This window comes from Portunus trituberculatus, chromosome 43 (assembly GCF_017591435.1).
Source record: "Portunus trituberculatus isolate SZX2019 chromosome 43, ASM1759143v1, whole genome shotgun sequence".
In the NCBI taxonomy this organism is placed as follows: Eukaryota; Metazoa; Arthropoda; class Malacostraca; order Decapoda; family Portunidae; genus Portunus; species Portunus trituberculatus.
This window is the reverse complement of record NC_059297.1, coordinates 18184190-18209189: the sequence shown is the minus strand read 5'-3', so window position 1 is coordinate 18209189 and position 25000 is coordinate 18184190. Positions and strand designations below refer to the sequence as shown.

The 25000-nt window shown below is 41.2% G+C and overlaps 1 protein-coding gene across 4 annotated transcripts in view; it reads left to right on the top strand.

Annotated features, from left to right (window-relative positions):
• The window catches only part of LOC123518415 (protein espinas-like), a 514427-nt gene that overhangs the window by 277334 nt on the left and 212093 nt on the right, over nucleotides 1-25000 (top strand). Inside the window, exon 1 of one of the 4 annotated variants that reach the window (XM_045279232.1) lies at nucleotides 7192-7459. The exons of the other annotated variants lie outside the window; for them this stretch is intronic. The gene's annotated coding sequence lies outside the window, so the exon portion shown is untranslated. Of the gene's footprint in view, nucleotides 1-7191; nucleotides 7460-25000 lie in introns of those variants that run through there. 4 annotated transcript variants of the gene reach the window in all.

The following is a 25000-nucleotide window of genomic DNA, read 5'->3' as shown; positions in this document are numbered from 1 at the left end:
CTGCTACAGTTCTTCTAGCCCCATTCCCTCCTTCCCAAACCTGAACTTCTATATTCAATAAATTTCCTAAAACAACAGATGCTTTTTCTAAATTTTATAGGGGATTGGAATAAAGAATGAGGGCCAGTGAGGCAACGAGCGGCAGATATTATAATAAAGGCATTGGAGAGTTGGTGGGGACTTAGTATAGGACCTTACGTGTCTTAAAGTGGCTTGGGTGACAGCAGCTCCGGGAGGCCTTGTGTGGAGGAGACGAGGACACGAGAGAGACGCTAGCCACTTGAGTTGTCTAGGTAGTGGCGGCGGCGGTGGTGGTGATGGTGGTGGTTCATTTATACGGTGGTGAAATTCAGTTGGTGTTAGAGAGAGAGAGAGAGAGAGAGAGAGAGAGAGAGAGAGAGAGAGATAAGAAAATGAAAATAAGAATATATAGGTAAGCAAAAGAGTTACAGAGAGAGAGAGAGAGAGAGAGAGAGAGAGAGAGAGAGAGAGAGAGAGAGAGAGAGAGAGACCCACAAGAGTCAGTGAGCGGAGTATTGGCATAATATTGGAGCTTACTGAGTCGCGCATAGAGAGAGAGAGAGAGAGAGAGAGAGAGAGAGAGAGAGAGAGAGGCCGTTAAAGCTAATATTCGCGTGAAGAGGCAAAAATGGAGATGGCGGAAATATCTCACACACTCCTCATCGCCTTGGGAAATATTGGAGACAACTTTTCCCCCTCTCTCTCTCTCTCTCTCTCTCTCTCTCTCTCTCTCTCTCTCTCTCTCTCTCTCTCTCTCTTCCTTCCTTCCTTATCCCTCCCTCCTCCCTCCTTGCACCATAGCTTGTTTCTTTTTCTCTTTCCTTATCTTTTCGTTCTTTCCTCCTCCGTCTCTCATTTTTTTCTTTTCATTTCGTTTTCTTTATTTCCTTTCACATTTCCTTTCTTTTGTCTTCTTTTTTTATTAATTCTTTCTTGATTTAGTTTTTTTTTCCTTTTTTTTCTCATTTTTTTTATCCTTATTATTCTCTTCTTTTTTGTTTCTTCCTTTTCTCTTTGTTACCTTTCTTCCCTTTTCTTTTCCTCTTTTTAAATCATCCACTTTCCTTTTTCCTTGTATGTTTCTGTCTTTGGGTTATTTTCTCTTACTTTTACTTCCTTATTTATCTTTTCGGTCCCCTGTTCCTTTCTCTCTCTCTCTCTCTCTCTCTCTCTCTCTCTCTCTCTCTCTCTCTCTCTCTCTCTCTCTCTCTCTCTCTCTCTCTCTATGTTTTTTGATTGACCATTGACTTTCCCCCTCATGTATGTATGTATGTACGTACGTATGTATGTACGTATGTATGTGTATGTATGTATGTATGGAGGTGTATGGAGGTGTTTATTTGTCATTATATTCACGTGTGTGTAAATATAGATGTATATATCTCTAGAATGGTGTGTATGTGTGTGTGTGTGTGTGTGTGTGTGTGTGTGTGTGTGTGTGTGTGTGTGTGTGTGTGTGTGTGTGTGTGTGTGTGTGTGTGTGTGTGTGTGTGTGTGTGTGTGTGTGTGTATGGGACTTAGGGCTGTAGCACTAATGGCTTTAATATCTATAAGAGCCCCCTAAGCCGTCTAGTGTATGTGTGGGAGAGAGAGAGAGAGAGAGAGAGAGAGAGAGAGAGAGAGAGAGAGAGAGAGATTATGCACTTTATGTTTCGCCTTGTGGTGTTATTTACTAGACATTTTCACCATTATCTTCTTACAGCTCTATTTTTCTAACGTATTTCTCCACATCGTCTCAAGATTTTGTTGCTTCAGTATTGAGAAACAGTCCATAGGTTTATTTCGTAGTATTTTGGATTGTAGGTGCCTTTCCGTGGTGAGGAAGACTGGATTTTCTTTTTAAGCGACGCCGTGTAGAGACTCATGCCGTCCCCATGGTGCTTCTTGATACACGTGCTGTGGAAGACATGTCCGGCACCAGCAGTTGTGTGACGTGTGCTGAGGATGGCAGGAGAAGATATAGTTAGTTTGTGGTGGGATGCGAACTTGGGATCATTCTTTTTTCTGTTTTTCTCTGCTGCTGCTATTGATACCACCATTACTACTACTACTACTACTACTACTATTATTTCATATTTCTGTTCAAGTATTGATTTACTCTTCCATGTATTAATTTGTCTAATTGAATTTTAAATCTTAAACTTTGAAACATTCTTAAGACAAGATATTTCCTTATCTCTAAAGAAGAAAATTACACACACAACAACTACCACTATCACCACTACCACTACCACCACACTAGCTAAACCAAAAAACACAACAACAACAAAAAAAACATTAAAAGCAAACGCCTTCCCCCAAAAAACACCAACAAAGAAAAAATTATAGAAAACTAATCACTCTAATCAATATGAACCATTACATCACATGACTAAGCAAGGTCAGACTTTTGAATACCCTTGAAGAGCATCCGATCCTTTGTGTAATAGGTTTTGATTTCTTTACCAGCTCCAACGTGGGATCCAAAGCGTACGTAAGGATGTTTCAAGTGTAATAAGGAGGGTGTGTTATTTAGGGATACAGAGTTGGATTGGAAGGGTGTGAAGAGGGCGTGGAGTCAATAGGATTAAATGGGATGTATGGATGTGTGTGTTTGTATGGGGGGTGAGATAGAGGATATGGGATGCGTAGCTGTACAGGCAGCTTGTTTGTTTGAGGTGCTAGGGAAGGAGAGAGAGAGAGAGAGAGAGAGAGAGAGAGAGAGAGAGAGAGAGAGAGAGGGGGCAAAAGTAGATAAAAGGAATTAGGAGAAATGGTAAGTCGCTAGGAGGATGGTATGATTATGGGGTATCTCTCTCTCTCTCTCTCTCTCTCTCTCTCTCTCTCACTTTCTTGCGTAACTCCTCTTACAGTCATCTTCTCTTTCTCTCTTTGTTTCTCATTACTTTCTCTTTTTTTTCTAACTCTTATTCTCATCTCCTGATCCCTCCTTTTCTCTGTTCTCTTTTCTCTTTCTTTGTCTATTAACTTATTCTTTTTATTTCCTCTCTCTTTCCATTTGTAGCTTCATCTTACGTCTCTCTCTCTCTCTCTCTCTCTCTCTCTCTCTCTCTCTCTCTCTCGTCTCTCTCTCTCTCTCTCTCTCTAATCCCTCGCTCTTGGGGTCAGGATTGGGGTCGTAATCCCTTATTTTCTATTAACTGGGTCGTTAGCGAGGTCGTTAAGCGAGACGTGACGAGCTGCGCCGATTGGTCTGAGCTGGGGAGGAGAGAGTCGTTGATTGGCCCAGGCACAAATAGAGGAGCAACTTGATTGGTCCACGTAGGGAACGGGAATGTTTGTGATTGGTGGAGGCTTAGATGGTAAGTTACGATGGCCTTGAGAGAGAGAGAGAGAGAGAGAGAGAGAGAGAGAGAGAGAGAGAGAGAGAGAGAGAGAGAGAGAGAACAATATTAGATAAATACGGAGAATCAAAAACAGAAAATGAAATAACTGTAAAAGAGTTGCGCAAGAGAGAGAGAGAGAGAGAGAGAGAGAGAGAGAGAGAGAGAGAGAGTAGGGGGACAAGGGGAAAGGAAGAAAAGTGGGTAGGAACAAGGAAAACCAATTTGGGGTTCAACAAAAGCAGAAAAGGTGGGGTTGACCCAGGCTGTTAAATGGCCGTCGGCATGTCTGTTTGTGTGTGTGTCTTGCTGTCTGTCTCTCTATCTACCTGTATGTTTGTTTCCCTATCTGTCTGTCTATCTCTATTTATCAATCTGTCTCTCTGCTTTTCTTTTTTTTATAATCTTATTTCCTTTCTTGTTGCCCTTTATTGGTTTTCTCGAGTGTCTGTCTTTTCTCTGTTTGTTTGTCTGTGTGTCTGTCTATTTTTCCGTCTTCATATCTGTTCGTCTCTCTATATGTATGTATGTACTCGTGTATTTATTTTATCATTTTGTCTTCTTGATTTTGTCATTTTTGTTTCCCAGTTTTCTAGTCTGTTTGTTTCGTCGGTCCGCGAATATTTCTGGATAGTTTGTCGTTTGTGTGTCTGTATGTATGTATGGCTTTCTGTTTAACTGTCTGGATTGCTGTCTTTCTTGGCTCCTGTCTGGTTGTTTGGTTATCTGTGTGTGTATCTTGCTGTCTGTCTGGCTGGGGTGTCTGACTATCTGACCTGGTTGTCTGGCTAGCTGTCTGACTGTCTGCGTCTTCCTGACTGTCTGTTGAACCCAAGAGTCTAGGTCAATCTTTTTTTTTTCTCTGTCATTCGACCTCTCCATTTTTCATCCAGCCTGTCTGTATGGGTGAATGTATAACTGTGTTCTGATGTACATCGAACTATGTGTGTTTATTTATATATGTATGTAATTTATATTCTCCCTTCTGTGTGTGTGTGTGTGTGTGTGTGTGTGTGTGTGTGTGTGTGTGTGTGTGTGTGTGTGTGTGTGTGTGTGTGTGTGTGGTTGCCTTCCTTTAGAAACAAGAATTACAAATGACTAAACTTGGATGGAAGGGAAACTTTTTTTTATTTATTCCTGGGCGTATCTATGTAGCTGTCTGTCTGTCTGTCTGTACATCTATCTAACTGTCTGTCTACCTGTCTGTCTACTCGATCCCACCTACATTTCATTTGATCACACACACACACACACACACACACACACACACACACACACACACACACACACACACACACACACACACACGGGGAATGGAACCCCGGTCCTCTGGCTTCACAAGCCAGAGGACCGGGGTTCGATTCCCCGGCCGGGTGGAGATATTTGGGTGTGTCTCCTTTCACGTGTAGCCCCTGTTCACCTAGCAGTGAGTAGGTACGGGATGTAAATCGAGGAGTTGTGACCTTGTTGTCCCCGTGTGTGGTGTGTCCCTGGTCTCAGGCCTATCCGAAGATCGGAAATAATGAGTTCTGAGCTCGTTCCGTAGGGTAACGTCTGGCTGTCTCGTCAGTGACTCGTCAGTGAAACACACACACACACACACACACACACACACACACACACACACACACAGATACACACACACGCACATATCACAGTAGCATGTCCTTCCTTCATAGCAGACATGTATTTTTCGACCCTTCCCTCGCCCCCTCCTTCCTTCCTTACTTTTTTCCCTTGCCTCCCTCCGTCCCTCCACCATTACAGGGAGCAATCAACTCAGAACAAGTATTGATAACAGCGCCGACTGCTGACTAATGGAAGAAATTTTTGTTTAGGCTGACGTGGAGGAAGAGGAGGGGAAGGCGAAGAAGGGTAGGGGGAGGAGGGGGAAGAGTCTCGGCGTATATAAACAATGGAGTGAAATAATGGAAGTGTACTGGAAGATAAATGGACGGAGAGAGTATGTAGATAGACAAAAAAAAAATTACCCTTCTGTAGTTTTTTTCTTATATATTCTCTCTCTCTCTCTCTCTCTCTCTCTCTCTCTCTCTCTCTCTCTCTCTCTCTCTCTCTCTCTCTCTCTCTCTCTCTCTCTCTCTCTCTCTCTCTCAACATCACACAGCACTCCGCTATTAGAACAACACTCAATTTAACACGAACAAGTTTTTGCTCTCTCCTCTCCCAAAACCTTATTTCTTTTCATCCCTCTCCCTCCTCCCCTCCTCGTCACTTCAAAAACAAGACCCGCACTGCCTTCCTCTTTTCTTTTCCCCGCTCTTCTGAAAACAAAAAATTACCGCCCGTGCGCCACCACCACGACAAACAAACATATTCGGTCACTCTTTCGCAATCAGTTTAAGCCCAAAAGTAATTCGGTTATGCTCGAACGGTGCTGTATGCGGTGGGAAGGAAGGAATAGGAAGAGGAAGAGGAAGAGAAGGAAGAATAGGAGGAAAATAGGAGAAAAAATAGAGGAAAGAAAGTGAGTTTAAGGAAGAGAAGAAAGTATGATAAAGAGAGGATGATGAGAAAAAGGAGGAGGAAGGGGAAAATTTGTTTGGAAGATAGGAAAGATGGAAAGCCAGCCTCGAAAAAAAGAAGAGAGGAATGAAAGAGGAGGAGTAGAAGGAGAAAGGCAAGGGAAATTTGGGAGGTAGGGAAAAAAAGATGAAGAAGGAATAAACGAAAGAAGGGAAAAATTAACGAAAAGAGAGAAAGTAAAGATAAGAATAAGGAAAGAAATAACAGATAAGAAAAAGCAGGAAAGAAAATAGAATAATGCCATGGAAAATGAAAAGAAAATGAAGAGAAGAAGACAGATCCTTAACAAAGAGAACAAAAAAAAAAAAAAATGGAGAAAAGGAAGAAAACGAAAAAGTGAGACGAAAAAATGAAAATAATGAGAAAATGAAAAAAAAAATAGAGAAGCCACAAAAGAGAGTAAAAACAAAGGAAGAAAGCGAAAAGTAGAATAAAGAGTAAATTAAATCCAGAGGAAGAAATAAATAGAAAAGGAAAAAAAGGAAAGATGAATGGAGTTAATGCAGGAAGTAAACAAGGAAGGGGAGGAAGGAAGAAGAAGGGAAAGGGAAAGAAAAAGGAGAAAAATGGAGAAGGGGTCAAGGGTGCTGCTGCCATGAAGTCTGATACGGAGGAGGAGGAAGAGGAGGAGGAGGAGGAGGAGGAGGAGGAGGAGGAGGTGGAGGAGGAGGAGGAGGAAGAGGAGGTAAGGGCTAAGGTCTTGTTGCCAAATATCGACTTCTAACTTCCTCTCGTGTTGCGTTTTGCGAGAGAGAGAGAGAGAGAGAGAGAGAGAGAGAGAGAGAGAGAGAGAGAGAGAGAGAGAGAGAGAGAGAGAGAGAGAGAGAGTGCTGAAAGAAAAAAAGAAGAAAATAATGGGTGTGGCTTTTAGAGAAAGAGAAAGGGAGAGAAATGGAAGAGAGAGAAAGGAAGAAAGTGGAATGGAAGTAAGAGAACGAATGGCGTGGGTGGTGATGCTAAACAGAGAGAGAGAGAGAGAGAGAGAGAGAGAGAGAGAGAGAGAGAGAGAGAGAGAGAGAGCCACAGAGACAATCACCATGCAAGGAGAAACGTATGATAGGGAGAAGGGAGGGAAAAGAGAGAGCAGAGAGGCAGAGGAGGAGGGAGGGAGAGGGAGAGAAAGAGAGAGAGAGGAAAGAGAACATAAGGGAGACAGGAGGAGGATGCAGGGGGGAGAGAGGGAAGAAGAGTGCCTCAGGATGACTCAATGGAGAGAGAGAGAGAGAGAGAGAGAGAGAGAGAGAGAGAGAGAGAGAGAGAGAGAGAGAGAGAGCAGAAGAGCCAGTGGTTAGTTGAGACAGTTCGGAGTCAGACATCGGTAGAGTGTGTACAGCCTTACTCTCTTTCTCCTCTCTTACCCTTGCCTCCTCCTCCTCATCCTCTTCCTCCTCCTCCTCCTCCTCCTCATCATCATCGTCATCATCATCCTCCTCCTCCTCCTCCTCTTCCCTCTCCTGCCCCTGCTGCCCCGTGGCCCCTGCTGTGTTGTTAGTGCCTCCGTGGGCCTCCCGCCGCGCCGCCTGCTGTCGTTGGGCATCGGAATGACAGCAGAGAACGAGAGATAGAAGAAGGTGGGAGATGTTGTTATCGTAGTGGTGGTGGTGGTGGTGGTGGTGGTGGTAGTGGTGGCGGTGGTGATCGTGTGATTGTGCTTTTTTTTTCAAATTTTCATATTTTCCTCTATAAGAAGTTTATTATTTGCTTGTGTGTGTGTGTGTGTGTGTGTGTGTGTGTGTGTGTGTGTGTGTGTGTAATTCACCTCGGTCGCCTGCTGGTCACCCAGTCAGTCTTCCCCATCACGGAGCGAGCTCAGAGCTCATAGACCGATCTTCGGGTAGGACTGAGACCACAACACACTCCACACACCGGGAAAGCGAGGACACAACACCTCCAGTTACATACCGTACCTGTTTTACTGCTAGGTGAACAGGGGCAACACATTAAGAGGCTTGCCCATTTGCCTCGCCGCTCCCGGGTGTGTGTGTGTGTGTGTGTGTGTGTGTGTGTGAGCATTTTTTCTATTCACTTCTTATAATATCATTCTCGTGTATGTTTATATGATACGATTTTAATTTAGTATATTTCCATTTTTTTTTCGTTTATTATCAGAACATTTTTAAAAGCGAGAAAATCAAGTATATTTTTTTTCCACATTTAGTTATTCAGTAAATGTTATTGTTGTCACTTAACATTTTTGTGCTACATCTCTTAGTTTTTGGTTCGTTTATATGTTTTATCCACTTGCTTACTTTTTTTTTTCTTATTTGAGTGATTGTTTTTTTTTTCCTTTTTTTTGTCATATCTTATCATCAATTTCGCGTTTCCTTTTCTCACGCCTCCATTGTTAGATTTTTTTTCCAGTATTCCGAATACAAATCGTGATTGTTCTCTCGGTTTTTTTCTTATTTTATCGCTCTTTTGTTATACCCTTTTCCTTTTCCTTTTATTTTTTGTGTGTTTCCGTGATTTCTTTTCTACTTCTCCGTGTGTCTGTATATCTGTATGTTAGTCTGTCTACATTCTGGTCTTTTTATCTGTCTGCCATATTCTCTCTCTCTCTCTCTCTCTCTCTCTCTCTCTCTCTCTCTCTCTCTCTCTCTCTCTCTCTCTCTCTCTTTATTTCCTATATGTTTTTATCTTTATATGATTGTTGCTTTCACGATATATGTAGCTTCTTGTGTGTGTGTGTGTGTGTGTGTGTGTGTGTGTGTGTGTGTGTGTGTGTGTGTGTGTGTGTGTGTGTGTGTGTGTGTGTGTGTGTGTGTGTGTGTGTGTGTGTGTGTGTGTGTGTGTGTGTGTGTGTGTGTGTGTGTGTGTGTGTGTGTTAATACAATACCCGGGTTTTTTAGTTTCTTCATCATATACGTATCATTGTGTGTTCTTGTTCGTGTGTCCTTGGGTGCTTCGTGTCCTGTGTATGTGTGTGTATGTATGTAAGTATGTCTGTGTGTGCGTGTGCGTGTGTATGCGTGCCCGCCCGCCTGTCAGTCTTGCATGGCCCGCCTGCCAGCCCGTCAGTCTTGCCCGTATAATTTTTCCATTGTATAATTATTAGTATTGTTCGTAGTAATAATGGTTTTGCCAGAGGCTCTGCTTCAACACACACACACACACACACACACACACACACACACACACACACACACACACACACACACACACACACACACAAATGCGAGACAGGACAAGACGGAGGAGGAGGAGGAGGAGGAGGAGGTTGGTCCGAAATTGATGCAGGAACAGAAGAAGGAAAAGTAGGAGAAGCAGTAGGAGAGATCAAAAGTGATACAGAAACAAGAGGAGAAAGAAGAGAAGGAGGAGAAAGAGATGTAAAGTGAAAGATGTTAGAAGAGAGAGAGAGAGAGAGAGAGAGAGAGAGAGAGAGAGAGAGAGAGAGAGAGAGAGAGAGAGAGAAAGGAAACCGGTGTATGAACTTTAGAATAAGAAGAAAAAAATAAGAAATGGAGACGGAATGAAAAAAAAAAAGTCCGTAACGATGATGAGAGAATGACAATGATGATAATGATAATGACGTACTGGACCTTGGGTAGCGTGGAAAATGGAGTACGTTTATGAGAGAGGCGTGAGGAATGACAGGCAATAGTGCTGTGCTGAGGAATGTGGCTTTATGAAGCGGAGGAATGCCCAGCCCTTGTTCAACATGCAGATGAACACCTCGGACACAGGAGGGAGAGAGGGAAGGAAGGAGAAAAGGCAAGAGAAAGATAGTAGAGAAGAGAGACATAGTAAAGGAAGAGCAGATGTGGTCGTCAGGAGGGAAGGACGGAGAGAAGGAAGAAAGGATACAGGGAGGACGGGAACAAAACAAGGAGGGAGGAATGAAGGAAAGAGGAAAAAATAAATCATAAAGAAAAACAGATGAACAGTCTTAGTATGAAGTTGGTAGGGCAGAGAGAGAGAGAGAGAGAGAGAGAGAGAGAGAGAGAGAGAGAGAGAGAGAGAGAGAGAGAGAGAGAGAGAGAGAGAGAGAGAGAGAATAATACAATAGTTAAAAAGTTTAGTCGTATTATTCAACTTGGTGTAATTTTTTTTCGGCAATTTTCATTAAGGACTTAAAAAAATTCGTTATTCTGGCACACTTTTAGTTTTTCTTTTAATTGGAGGAGTGCAGGACGAGGTTAGGGAGGACTAATCTGATATGTCGTGAAAGTAATTACATTTTGATCTAAACTCCGTGAAAGTTAGGTAACAAGCGTCTGTGTTTCCTTTATATATACTTTATTGATATCTCTGGTTTTCTTTACGTAATAAGTAATAAAATTCGAATGAGTGCAGTTCTTGCGAGTACAGTTGCTTCGATACGCTTTACAATGTTGCAAATACTTAAGTTCATAAAGTTGATATGGCTGACAACTTCATAATCATGAGCATCAACATCATAATTAGAGGAGGAAATTGAAATCTGATTGAGTTATGGCGCTGCAGCAACGAGGTCATTATATCTTGAGGTGGAGTGGCGAGACAGTGCACCGCCTCTGCTGCTGGAAAACAGGCTCCAGCTGACACTCTTGAGGCGGTGATCACCGTATTTACCACACAGTGATCAACCTTCAGGCGTGGGCGTGTCTGGAGATGGCGTGTTATTACTCCCACCCATTCACTCACAAGAACATGGGATTATATAGAAAGCTAGAATAATGCAGGAGGTCTTCAAGAGGCAGTCGTTGGGCAAAACATAAATGTCTATACACACGTGTCCTCTTTTCTAAGAATTCTTTAAAAAATTTTGGGCTCCCTGTTGACTTTACAGAGAGAGAGAGAGAGAGAGAGAGAGAGAGAGAGAGAGAGAGAGAGAGAGAGAGAGAGAGAGAGAGAGAACTAAGTCTAGACAGTCACTTAGGCGACACACATTAGTAATGCCAGTCTCAGAATTAGAAAGATCACACAATATTGCATGAGAAGGACAGGAACCAGGACGTCGTTTGTCCGTAAAGAGGTTATCCACTAAACTACTCATTATTACTAGCCACGAAACATTCCCTCACTAGTAAAAAACGTACTCCTACTTGTAAACAGGGAACCATTGCTTGTAAAGGGAGAAGAGGGTGCTGGTTATTCCGTGGGATGCCTCTTCCCACCCACTACCCCGCCCACCCTACCCAACACCCAAGCCCTCCTCATGCCCACCTTGCGCTCCCTCGTAAAGGTGTTGCAATCAAAAGTCCGCCTCGCCAGGACACTTCCAGGAATCAGCCTCCAGTGCATCGTGCTTCTCATGCTCTGTTATTTACTTGTTCATTGCTTTACTTTAATATAAGGTGTTTTATTTTGTAGCTATATTCATTTGATTATTTCGTTATTAGTTTATTGTGTTGGTTAATTGATTGATTAATTAGTTATTTTATTAGTTTTGTTGGCTGTTTTCAATAAGTCAGTTAATTAGTAAATGAGTTAGGTTGAGAGTTAGTTTTCTTACTGTAACTTTTGTCTTCCTCCTCCTCCTCCTCCATGGAGTGCAGTCCTCACTCCTCGTCTTATTATACCACTCGTGTATTCGAAGGAAACTCTTTCTTTGTGTTTTGTGTCATTTCTTTTTCCTCTATTGTCTATACAGTTGTGTTCACCTTTGATATTAGACTCTACAGTGTTAATGATGTTTTTCAATGTTCTGTTTTACAGCATTTGTTGTAAATTATATATATATATATATATATATATATATATATATATATATATATATATATATATATATATATATATACCCTTCTCTTTATCCGTCTATCTTTCGATTTATCTATCTATTTATCGTTATCTATCTATCTATTTATTTACCTACCTAGCCACCTACCTACTTACCTACCTATTCATTTTATCGAGATTCTGAATGATAAAACATACTGGATAGTCTGTACTGAGTTTATAGGCTTCTTTTATAAATTGAAGTGCACTCAGAGTACTTGTCCACTAATATCAACACACTTAATGAGTTGAAAAAGACGACCGCGGTATGTTTTCACCAGTTGCTCCTTCCATAACGGCTGAGTAGAGAACGTGCTGCGGACTCTGTCAAAGAAGAAAACGCCTGTTTCTTGTATGAATGGAGTAACTCATTTAAAGTTGATAAAACATGCGCTAGAGACTTTAAAGGAAGGAAAAAGGTGTTTAAAGCAGAGCGAGCAGTATGAATGATAAGTATAAAAAAAAAAAAAAAAGTGGTAGAAAAAACACGTAGAAAAATATAAAAAAAGGAAGACTCAGAGAGGGGAGATAAACGTGAATAAAAGTGGAATAGAGTAAATAAGTGAACTGATAGAAACATATAGTGAAAGAGGAGAAGGAAAAGGAAGAAGAGGAGGAGGAGGAGCATTCATTGATAGTGTTGGAGGGAAGTTGGAGCGTCGGGAAAGGCTTGCGAAGAAGAAAAAAGTTTGGGAGGTGCACAGAAAAATAATATCTAAAGTTGTGTAGGTGTGGAGGACAGCATTAAGGTGTGTGTGTGTGTGTGTGTGTGTGTGTGTGTGTGTGTGTGTGTGTGTGTGTGTGTTTGGGGGCGGAAGAAGGAGGAGGGGAAGATCTCAGGCAGGCTGTCCTCCCTCAAATTCCAAATTGATTTTCTTCCCTCCACGCAGCAGCGGAATGTTAAGAGAGAGAGAGAGAGAGAGAGAGAGAGAGAGAGTACTATCCATGGAAAGACAATGAATATGAGTGAATTTGAAGAGGAAAATGGGCAAGAGAGATGTAAATGAAGGCGATAGGGAAGTTTGAGATGAGAAAATGAATGATGGGAAAAATATTGTGAAGAGAATTGAAAAGTGAATGATGAGCGTGTGTGTGTGTGTGTGTGTGTGTGTGTGTGTGTGTGTGTGTGTGTGTGTGTGAGAGAGAGAGAGAGAGAGAGAGAGAGAGAGAGAGAGGGGTTGTTCTTGTTTAGGGGAAACTTTCTTAATTAACTTAACTGGTTTGGTGAATAAAGACCAACTTTGTTCAGTATATAATAAGAAAAGCATGGAAAAAACATGAAATAACCAACATCTTTTAGAACCATGAATGATAAGGTAAATAAGGAAAAGAGTTATATACTTGAAATTATAAAACTAATAACATGAACTTGCTGATGTAATGAGAAAAGGTCAGAATTGTAATAGTCCCGGCTTGTTTACTGATTGTTGTTCAGAAGTTTTGTACGTCTCATTCTTTAGACAGAATAGTTTAACCCATTCACTATTGGGACGCATTTCTACCATTAGTTTCCGGTATGACTGGACGATTTTATTAACATTAGGAAGGACATATGGAGGTCAGAGGATTAATGTCTTCACTATTTTAATCGCCACCTAAGTTTCTGAAGCTGTGTAAAAATCGCCAAATAGTAACCAGAATGAATATAAAAACGTGTCATGGTACTGAAGTGAATAAGATAAAAACTGTAAAAAAAAAAGAGTAAAATGAAGATAATAATTAGTTTTCACTATAAATTTATACATGATATTCCTTTGTTATTGACGGATAAAGACGTTCAAAGTCAGACATCTTCTATAATCAGATGCTTTTAACGCCAGACATCAAATTTTGTATGATATTTAAACAAGAGTAATCGGAAACTTGTGATATTCTGAATAAGATGAAACTAAAGAGCTTATACATTCTCTCTCTCTCTCTCTCTCTCTCTCTCTCTCTCTCTCTCTCTCTCTCTCTCTCTCTCTCTCTCTCTCTCTCTCTCTCTCTCTTTCTAAGCACACGCGACATGCTTCTCCATTAGATCCGTGTTGCTTTATGGCCTCCTGTCTCTCCCTCACCTGGCCTTCATTCATTGGCTCAAACCTGCAGGTAAATTTATTCTTCCCACCGTCCCTCCCCTGCCATTTTCCTCCCCATTATTTTTTATCTTTCTCTTTCTTACTCTTATTATGTCCTTTTAATTTTTTCATTAACTTTGTTTCCCTAATTATTTTCTTCTTTTTATTTTCCTCATCCTGTTTTATTTAGTTTTTCTTTATCATTTTTCTATCACCTCTTCACCTTTTCCCTTTCCTTTCCTTCTTATCCTTATTCCTATTTCATCTTTCACTCCCGGTTTCCTGTATATTCATTCTTTTACCTCTTTGTCTTTTCCCAATTTCTTTCCTTTCTTGCTTCTCTTTTCTGTGGTCTTTCATTGTCCTTCCTTTTTTTTATCTTCGTCATTCGTCACAAGCTTTCTCTTTTTCCTTTTCTCATTTCTTATTCTTATCTCTCTTCTCATTTTTCATTTCTGTTCCTATCCCGTGCTTCATCATCATTATTGCTCCTTCCACCATACGTTCCTTCCTCCATTTTCTCTCTCTCTCTCTCTCTGCCATGTCTTCTATGAAAATTCCTCCTCCTTGCCTTATTTTTTTTTTCCTCTCCTTTTTCCTTCACCTCTTCCTTTTTTTTCTTTCTTTTTCTTTTTTCTCTTCTTACCTTCTAACCCTCTTCACTTCCATTTTCCACCCGTCTAATTCCTTTATTCGTTTATTACTTGTTCTCCTCTTCTTTTTCCTTCTTATCTTCATCCCTTAGTTTCTTACATTCTTTCCTTCTTTCTCAATCTTCCACTTCTACTGTTCACCTTTTTCTAATGATGTTTTATGCTTTCATTCTTTATTTTTTCCCTTCTTTCATTTCTTTCTACTTTATTCCATCCTTTTATTAATTCTTCATAATATTTTCTCTATTCTCCATCTTACTATTTTTCTTCTTAATTTATTCCTGCTTCTCTTCTTCCTCATTGACCTCTTCTTTCTCTCTTTCTCATCTTCTTTGATTATCCTATTCCTTTAACTCTTCTTTCGTCTATCTTCCTTTAGTACTGTTTCTCCTTCCCTTCCTCCTCCTCCTCTTCCCTCTCTTTTTAGATTTTCCTGTTCCTTATCCCTCTTCTTTTCTACATCCTCTGCTGTTATTGTTTCCCTTCTTCCTTTAGTACTCCTCCTCCTCCTCCTCCTCCTCCTCCTCGTCCGTCGCTCCCTTCAGTGGTCACAGAGTTGGGGATTTTGGTCACGTGATGTGCAGAGACAGGAGGATTTCACCCAGTGATATTAGCTGACACTTCTCCGTCCCCTCCTCCTCTTCCTCCTCCTCCTCCTCCTCCTCCTCCTCCTCCTCCTCCTCCTCCTCCTCCTTCTCCTCCTTCTTCTCCTCGCCTTTGTCCTCTCGTTTCTCCTCTTTCCAGCTGTCAATTCGCTTTGTCTTATTTCCTAACTTTTTTTCTTCTCTTTCTCTCACTTTTTCTTTCTCCTTTCATTCATTACTTTTTTTCCTATATTCTTTTTTTCCAGATTTGTCTTTTTCTTTTTCGTCATTCAATTTGTTTTATCATGTTTCCTCACTCTCGTCTTCCCTTTAACTCTCTCTCTCTCTCTCTCTTTCTTTCTCTCTCTCTCTCTCTAGTTTCATTTTTTCATTAATTTCCCTTTCAGTATGTGTTTTTTTCACTCTGTTTCCGCTTTTGTTTTGAGTTCTCTTATAAATTTGCTTCCTACTTTTCTTCTTCTCCTTCTTCTTCTTCCATCTCGTTTTACTTTCCTTCCCTTGCTTTATTTTCCTTATGCATCATTCCTTTCTTTCCTCTTAGTGTTTTTTTCTTTTTTTCCGCATTCATCTCCTGTCTCTCCTCTCTTCTTCCTCTCTTCTTTTTCCCTTCTGTCTTTTCCTCCTCCCTAAATCCACATCCTTTCTCAATTTCTCTTCTATTTATTTGACTTTACTTTTCCTGTTAGCTCTTTTACCTCTTACCACTTTCTCAATGTCTTTTTTTTTTTTTTTTGCTTTTTCTTCTCATTTTCACCGTCTTCCATCCCACAATACACACATCTCTCTCTCTCTCTCTCTCTCTCTCTCTCTCTCTCTCTCTCTCAACGTTTAGCGCGCGAAATATCAAGTGAGTGAATTGTTTTATGAACGAAAAATAGACTGAACGAAATTTCTCTTCGATTAGGAAGGAAGTGTGTGTATGTGTGTGGAGGGGCTGCTCTCTCTCTCTCTCTCTCTCTCTCTCTCTCTCTCTTAGTAACTCAATATGTGTCACAAATTGGTTCAACATAGGGAGAGAGGGAGCGTCCCGCCTTCTTCTCTTCGGAGAGAGAGAGAGAGAGAGAGAGAGAGAGAGAGAGAGAGAGAGAGAGAGAGAGAGAGAGAGAGAGAGAGAGAGAGAGAGAGGAAGAGGGAGAGGAGGAGGAAGAGGAGAGAAGACTTAAAGGGAGATATGAAGGAGAAGAGAGAGGGAAGAAAGAAAGGGAAGGTAAAGGAAAGTAAACAGAACGAAAGTGACAATTAAAAGGATGGAAAAGGATGATAAAAACTAAGTGTAAAGAGTTAGGAAATAAAGGAAGGATGAAAGAGAGAGAGAGAGAGAGAGAGAGAGAGAGAGAGAGAGAGAGAGAGAGAGAGAGAGAGATGACGTCAGCGCAACTTGTTAACATCTCCCCGCGTGGAAACCATCAGGTAATTGTCTATTAGAGTTGACGCCGAAAACAAATGAACAGCGCATTCCCGAGGGAGAGAGAGAGAGAGAGAGAGAGAGAGAGAGAGAGAGAGAGAGAGAGAGAGAGAGAGAGAGAGAGAGAGAGAGAGAGAGAGAGAGAGAGTGGGGAGGAACAGAAATAAATTTAAGAGAATAGAATGAAAATATGCAGATGGAACACTTTTTAATACCAGACAATATTTCAGCAGTGAGACTTTAAGACAGGATAAAGTGTGACTGTTTTTTTTTTCTTTTCTTTTATGGTGCCACTTCAACTTTCCCGGCGCGAGATTAAAGCTTTAAATAGGCATGGCTTTTTATCACGGCGAATGTAAATGTTGCCCAGAGAAGAATGATTTTTAAAGTGGCAGTAATGAATATAAACAATACTCGTGTTGGATGATGCATTTTAGATATTTTGGGTCAATAATATGGAAAGGTTCAGATATAATAGGTCCAAGCTTCATAGAATTATTTTAAACGAGAGATAAGAGGAAACAGGTTTACAAATTGAGTAGCTACCAGATGAGGGCAGTAAAGTTAGGAATCACTATGTTAGCACTGGTTCAAGAGGAAGATTTAAGTCAGGGATTCTCAACCTTTTTTAATCTTATGTACCCTTTGAACTTTTCCTGTATTGGTCGCGTACCCCTTACCCAGTACTTCACAGGGAAACACTAGGTGATTGACATGCAAAACATTTACCAAAACGGAAGTACATCAGACAGTTTTCGACCATTAAAGCAGTGAACTAGATATTATAGGTTTGCAAAATTGTGTGGCAACTGTAATCCAAGAGAGCTTTCTCTCAAGTGACGTAACTTCAAATACATGAAGGCCACTTTCTACAAATAGGTTTGCAGTTATTAAAAAAACAAAAGTATCTTGAGAAACCTGTCACGTACCCCCAAAATTCCTCTCACGTACCCCTGGGGGGTACGCGTACACAAGGTTGAGAACCCGTAATTTAAAGTGAAGATTAGAAGATTAGAAGAGTGAAAATTAGTTTATAAATGGGGATGAGAGGTGCGAATTGCCACGCGTAGAGGCCTGGCTTCTTGTATCTTCTCTTGTTTTTATCTTATAGAAATCTACAGAAAGGTAAAGAAATAGTGTTAGTAATGCAGGCACAAGCATATTTCCCTGGTATATGGGAAGTATAATATTCTTCAATTTTTGTTTTATGTACATACAAAACTAAGAATCACTGCATACTAACACTGATACGCAAAGACTAGTAAGCTGTCCTTACTTTCCACCGTATAGTGTTGTTTAGATTCATTTCTCTTTATGTCCACTGACAATGACAATGGTGCCATCGGGAACTCTGGATTTGTGACATTGTGAATAAACTGTGTTCGTGTTTAGGTTTTGATTCTATTTCTCTCACTACGGGTCATCTATCTCCAATATTATCGTGACATCATTTAAGTGAATGGCCTTGAATACAGCATTATTTTCTTTCTTTCCCTCTCTTTTTTTTTTTTTTTACTCATTTTTAAGAGAAATTTAGCTGTCTTATTTCTATCTCTTTTGACCTCCTTCATTCATAAAAATGGATATCAAATGCATAACAGAAAAATTATATTTGTCTCTTTTTTCTATGATTAATGATATCAGTTAAGCAGGGAGGATTGCGTCCGTGGCTCAAACACGAAGATTTATGAGAAGATATATAAAATTTGAGTAATAGTTCAAAGTGATTGTGATTATAATGATGATGATGATGATGATGGATTGCGTATATTGTATCTCTCTCTCTCTCTCTCTCTCTCTCTCTCTCTCTCTCTCTCTCTCTCTCTCTCTCTCTCTCTCTCTCTCTCTCTCTCTCTCTCTCTCTCTCTCTCTCGATACATTTTGCCGTTCTTGGCTCGCTGGACATCGACAAGCAAAAAATTATTACCGTGGGATTGCACATATCGAAATTTCAGAAACCGATTTTGCATCTTTCATCCTCCCAGCGTTTTTATCCCGAAGGTAATTACAAGACAGAGACTGATAGAGACAGGTAGACGGGAAAAAGGGAGAGGAAGGGACGAGTGGGGGAAAAAAAAAAGACGAAGACAGACACGCAACCAGAAAGACAAATGAACAGACAGAGATGCATGTAGTTAAACAGAAGGAATAGACAGGCAAACGAATAGGCTGAAAGGGAAAGAGACGGGGATAGGCACAAATAAGAAGAGGACAGGTGGACAGACAGGGAAGCGTAGGTACAAACAAATAGACAGACAGGGAGGAAGAGAGAAGCAACACGAGAAGGGGAACGTGAAAAAATAGACAGGATAAGCAAAACATGGAATAAAAAAAAAAAATGATGAATCACTGGATGTAAACACACACACACACACACACACACACACACACACACACACACACACACACACACACACACACACACACACACACACACACATTACGGAAGAAAGTTTGAAAACTGGACAAATTACAGGCGAAAGACAAAGTACACACACACACACACACACACACACACACACACACACACACACACACACACACACACACACACACACACACACACCTGCCCTTATCTCCAACCATCATCTTTGCAACACGAGGAAGCCATTTGAGTGTATAACTTTTCCCTCGTCACGACCCGGGCCATTAAGGGCTGTAAAGATAAGGGCTTCTCGAGGGGCGTCTCAGGGCTTCCATGCGGCGCCCCTGGCTCTCCTAGTCTTTGTGATAGAGATAACCATTGATAAGGCAGTGGCTGGGTTAAAATACCACCATCCAGAGAGAGAGAGAGAGAGAGAGAGAGAGAGAGAGAGAGAGAGAGAGTCTGATCACCTACCTTTCGCATTATTCCGTTGATAAAAAGATCGGATTCTCCAAAACGCATCCAGTGTCTTATCTCTTTTCAGTGTGTGCATGCTCGCTGCTAGACGGCGCCTGATAACACCGGTTTTTACGGCATAACGAGAGAGAGAGAGAGAGAGAGAGAGAGAGAGAGAGAGAGAGAGAGAGAGAGAGAACAGGGGGGGGGACGGGAAGGGGAAAAGTCTACCTATTCTTCAAGCCATGACATAAAGGAAAAAATGATAATGAAGGCAGTGAGGCGTAGTGTAGATAGGTGTCCTCTCTCTCTCTCTCTCTCTCTCTCTCTCTCTCTCTCTCTCTCTCTCTCTCTCTCTCTCTCTCTCTCTCTCTCTCTCTCTCTCTCTCTCTCTCTCTCTCTCTCTCTCTCTCTCTCTCTTTTTCCTCTCCCTTATTCCTTCCATCCTTTTTTCCCTCCTTCTCTTCTCTTCTTTCCCTCCCTCGTTCTGGTGGTCCTGTTTTATTATCCTTCTTTTTTTTTTTTTCCTTTATCCCTTGTTTACTTCCCTCTCGCCTTTCCTTTCCTTTCTCTTGTTTTTTATTTCTTATTTGTTGTCATTCTTATCCACCTTCCCTCCCTTTTTACCTTCTTCACTTCGTTGTTCCTTTCCTTCATTCATTACTCCTTCCTTCCTTCCTTCTCTCTCTCACTCTCATTTCTAGATCCTTTGTTCGCTTTTTTTTTTCATCACTTTCTCCCTCCTTCTCTCCCTCCTTCATAGCCCTTTTCCTTCCTTCCCTCCATTACATTCTTTATCCTTTCTGCTGTTAATCATTAGTTCCATAACCATCACCCCCCCCTCTCTCTCTCTCTCTCTCTCTCTCTCTTTCTCTTTCTTTCTGACTGTTTTGATTTCTTAATCTTCTTGTCTTCCTCCTGCTTCATAAATTGTCTAGCGTCTCTCTTTTCTTTTATCTCTTAAGTTTTCCTCAGGTCTCTCTAATTTACCCGCTTGCCTTTTCCTTACCAGCTAGAAGGAGGAGGAGGAGGAGGAGGAGGAGGAGGAGGAGGAGAGGAAGAAGACGGTGGGTTTATGGTTGAGGCACATAGTTTGCAGAGAGAGAGAGAGAGAGAGAGAGAGAGAGAGAGAGAGAGAGAGAGAGAGAGAGAGAGAGGAAGTTCTAAAGAGAGAAATTTGGGAGAAGGGACATTTGGAGAGAAATACTGTGAAGGAGGGAAGGAGGGAGGAGAAAATTTGGAGAGCAGCCAAGGAAGGGAGTCAACAGTCTTTGTGATTAATGAAGGAGGGAGGGAAGGAGGCAGCGAGGGAAGAAGGCAGGGAGGGAGAAAGGGATGGAGGGAGAGGAGGGTAGGACAAGGGGAAATGGAAGCGAAGAAGGAAGGGAGAAACGAGGCAGAGGAAAATATTGAGAATGAAAGATGAGGACAGGAAGAGAATGTATATTTATGTATACATGTGTACGTGTTTGTATGTATATATGTTTGTGTGTGTGTAAAGTACGTTTATATGTATGTATTATTTTCATGTATGCTTTGTTTTTTTTCAGTCGTTATGTATTTTCATCCATTAGAGATAATTTTACACACACACACACACACACACACACACACACACACACACACACACACACACACACACACACCTGCAGAGACCGGCTGGTGCCCGCCTCGACACCAGTCCATGTTGGGGGTCGAGGCAAGGACAGAGTTGTGTGAAATATGTCGCCGCTCCCTACAACCTGAATGTTGATGCGCCTCTGCTCATTTGTACACCTGGTTTACCTGCTAAGTTTATATTCCATCGCTTGTCAGACATCAGGGAAACGCTATCGCTCGTGTTCCCAGAGGTTCCGGCGTCTTGTGTGGACTGATTTGCAACAGGCTTTTGTGAAAATGATGTATTGTTTCGAAGGAGGTTTTGATGATTATAGCGATAATTTAACAAGGAAGGTGTAACATCATTAGAGCTAAAAGACTTTTAGAAACCCATCTTGTCATGTTTGTGGCCTTTACGAATATTTTTATGAGATATCAAGGCATTTATGATCATAAGACATAAGAAAACAATGAAAATGAAATGAAGCCGTCTGGTCTACACGTGGCAGACCTTATATGATAAATACTCACCTATTTTCACTTCTCATCCTACCCATAATTTTACTTGGGTTTACGTTTTCAATTTATTCATCCTTATTCGTTTTAGTATCGGCCCGTGATCATAACTACTGGGACTGAATATGATGAAAAAATGAGAAAAAAGAACTTCGTGAGAGATGTTTTATGGTGGTACTTTATTTACGAAGCACCGACTTCCGCACCACATCCGAACTACAGGATGTAAGAAATGAATAAAACAGAATCACACTGGTTGTCTTATCGTCCACATCACCAGCAACGGAGGCAGTGAGGCGGGTCCATCTCTAACCTCCCTCATCACGTCATGCAAACCAACCAGCAGGCGACGCAGGGCGGGAGAGGTCACATATCAGCCACGGTTCATTTGCAGCCTGGCACAGCACACCGTTAGAACCAAAGTCCTTATTCTGAAATGCTTTGCTCTCTCACCGCAACTTTTTTCACAGGCCACAGAGTTGATTAACTGTATTTTCAAGAGTGTTTCTCTAATTAATGATATGGAAATTTTGTTTATCATTAGAACCATAAAAAGAAAGCGCTCTTAAAACCATGTAGCACTTCAAGATCCTATTGAAGATGAGGCGCGGAAGTGTTTCAAAATGCGAGCTTAAGAGTATATTTTATTACAAGACAAGATAAGGAAGAGCTCTTAACACAAAGAAAAACCATGTGCATTCGGAGTCAGGTTAACGCCATCTGTTGAACCCTCGCGTCACTAGTGTATCTTTTGTATTATGTTGTCTGATTTTGCTAATAATGACAGTAATAGTTGCAGTAATTTCAAGAAGTGAAAGGGGAGTTGCAATTTTTCGTAGTAACGTCATTCTTATAACGATTAACAGGGAAATGTAGTGTTCACGAGAGAGAGAGAGAGAGAGAGAGAGAGAGAGAGAGAGAGAGAGAGAGAGAGAGATCATGCTTACGTGCGTGTGTGTGCAGGCGCTTGGAAATACGTCCGAATGAAAACCGTAATGATGACCGTTTCTTCCTCCCCCCCTTATCTCTCTGTCCTCCCTCCATCCCGCCTTCTCTCCTTCCCTCCCTTCAACATCCCTTCCCTGCCTTCTTCCTGCACACTCTCCCTCACTCACTCCCTCTCTCACCGTCTAACACACTCTCTCTCTCTCTCTCTCTCTCTCTCTCTCTCTCTCTCTCTCTCTCTCTCTCTCTCTCTCTCTCTTCCTCCCTCCTATCGTCTCCCCAAATGACTAAGTACCTTTATTTCTCCCTCACAGGTAAGCACAGCAGAGGAGCGACAGGTGTGCTGCATGACAGGTGAATGATCTCTCTCTCTCTCTCTCTCTCTCTCTCTCTCTCTCTCTCTCTCTCTCTCTCTCTCTCTCTCTCTCTCTCTCTCTCTCTCTCTCTCTCGCAGTTCGTCACGGTATTGACACAGGTAAGAATGAAAAAAAACTGTTAATAGGCTCTTTTTTTTTATGTTGTACCATTTATGAGGAACACACACACACACACACACACACACACACACACACACACACACACACACACACACACACACACACACACACACACACACACACACACACACACACACACACACACACACACACACACACACACACACACACACACACACACACACACACACACACACACACACACACACAGGTAAAGAAATATAGTCTTTGTCAAGAGGCGATATGGTGTTTAGTGTATGCGTGTTGAGGTTATATGCCTACCTACCTACACATAAATACATGCCTACATCCATCTGCACTGTACATACATACATACATACATACACACATGCATACATATATCAATATCAGCCCACTGGACAAATTTCTCCCTCAGCTTTCACTCCCCTCGAGTCACGCCACACTGACAGCCTCGGCCGTGTGGGCTGCAAACTAATCTCATCAGGTCTTCTCCCTCTCAGCTGCTTCCACTGTTACTTGGGACTCCGGCACTCATTCTTCTTACTCCGCTGTTATCTCCTCTTCTAACCATATGTCGAGTTTATCAACTTTAGTATTAACCTGATTCTTTTTACTTTCTCAGTTTCTATTCTTTTCCTAATTTTAGTTAATTCTGTCGCGTTTTAGTGATCGTCAAGTTATTTGAGAAGTTGAGCTCTCTGCTAATATTCAAAGTATTCTTCAATATGTGAACGTGTGTTATATCAATTTCTTATATCAACTCTACGAGCAAAATATTTTAGTGTCTTGTCAGGTATCCGCCTCTAACCTCTTACTCTTTTCTTACCGTGTTTGACATGCTAGTGAGGAAAAATAAATTTGTATACTCGTATATGTGGTATAGCAAACATGCACTGTATGAACATTATAAGAAAGACGATAGCTAATCAGTATTTTTATTATGTTGTTATTTTCTCCTAGTAAGTTCAAGAGACTATGTTTGAACCTTTTACCATCTTCATTTTTAGATTGATAAATGAGTAATCTTGTATTTGGTTTTAACGTAGTTTAGTCGTTTATGTATTTACTTATTTTCTTTTATCTTGTTTTTAATTTATCCATTGTATATTTGATTTATTTCTTATTCTATAAATACCAAATTCACTTCATTTCTTTCTTCACTTGTTCATTTTCATTCCATTGGTCTTTTATCCATATATCTAGTTATAGGTCTTGACCACCGTTATCTACACGTATAATAGAACTACCTCAATTTTTCGGTGTCAGCACAAGCATTACCGTTGCATCATGCTGCGATTGTGAGAGGCTCGTGCGTGCGTTATGAAGATGTATGAGATGGCGCGTGATGCACCGCCACCCAGCGTCTCCCAAGCACACAGCGATACATCACACTCTCCAGGGGCCTTTCTGTGTCTTAGAGTCTTTACGAGAGCAGAGATTTCACCGTGAAGGAACATTTGTACATAGGCTACACCAAATGATATATACACGTAAAGTTATTGTTGCTGTTTTTGCTGTTGTGTATGAAGTGGATTTTCTTATTGTGGTTATTGTAGTTGTTGTTGTTGTTGTTACTCCTACTACTACTACTACTACTACTACTACTACTACTACTACTACTACTACTACTACTGCAATAACAGCTACCACCTTTATTATTGTTACCTTAGTTATTATTGTCACCAAAATCAGAAAACACTGAAATAGCACTACACACACACACACACACACACACACACACACACACACACACACACACACACACACAGACAGAGAGAGAGAGAGAGAGAGAGAGAGAGAGAGAGAGAGAGAGAGAGAGAGAGAGAGAGAGAGAGAGAGAGAGAGAGAGAGAAAGCCGGCAGGTGTCCCCTCTGTCAGCAACGCATCGGCCACAACTTGGGGGGGGGGGGGTGGTGAAGGGATCGCAAGAAATCAGTTTAGGGGGCGTGAGTGTTCCCTGGGGAGCGTAAACAAGGAGAGGGGAGGGGCGCCAACTGTGACCCCTTTTTCTCTCTCTCTCTCTCTCTCTCTCTCTCTCTCTCTCTCTCTCTCTCTCTCTCTCTCTCTCTCTCTCTCTCTCTCTCTGATATAAAGTCAAATGTTAATTTTATTTTTTGTTTGATTTCCACCTCCTCTTTTTCCATCTACTACTTTTTTTTTCTTCTTTTTCATCTTTTTTATCATCATCATCATCTTCTTTTTCTTCTTCTTCTTCATCTTCTTCTTTTCCTCCTCCTCCTCCTCCTCCTCCTCCTTCTCCTACTCCTCCTCTTCTCCCTCCTTTTCGACCCTAGATTCACTGTATAAATTTGAATAAAAAATTGTCTTCATT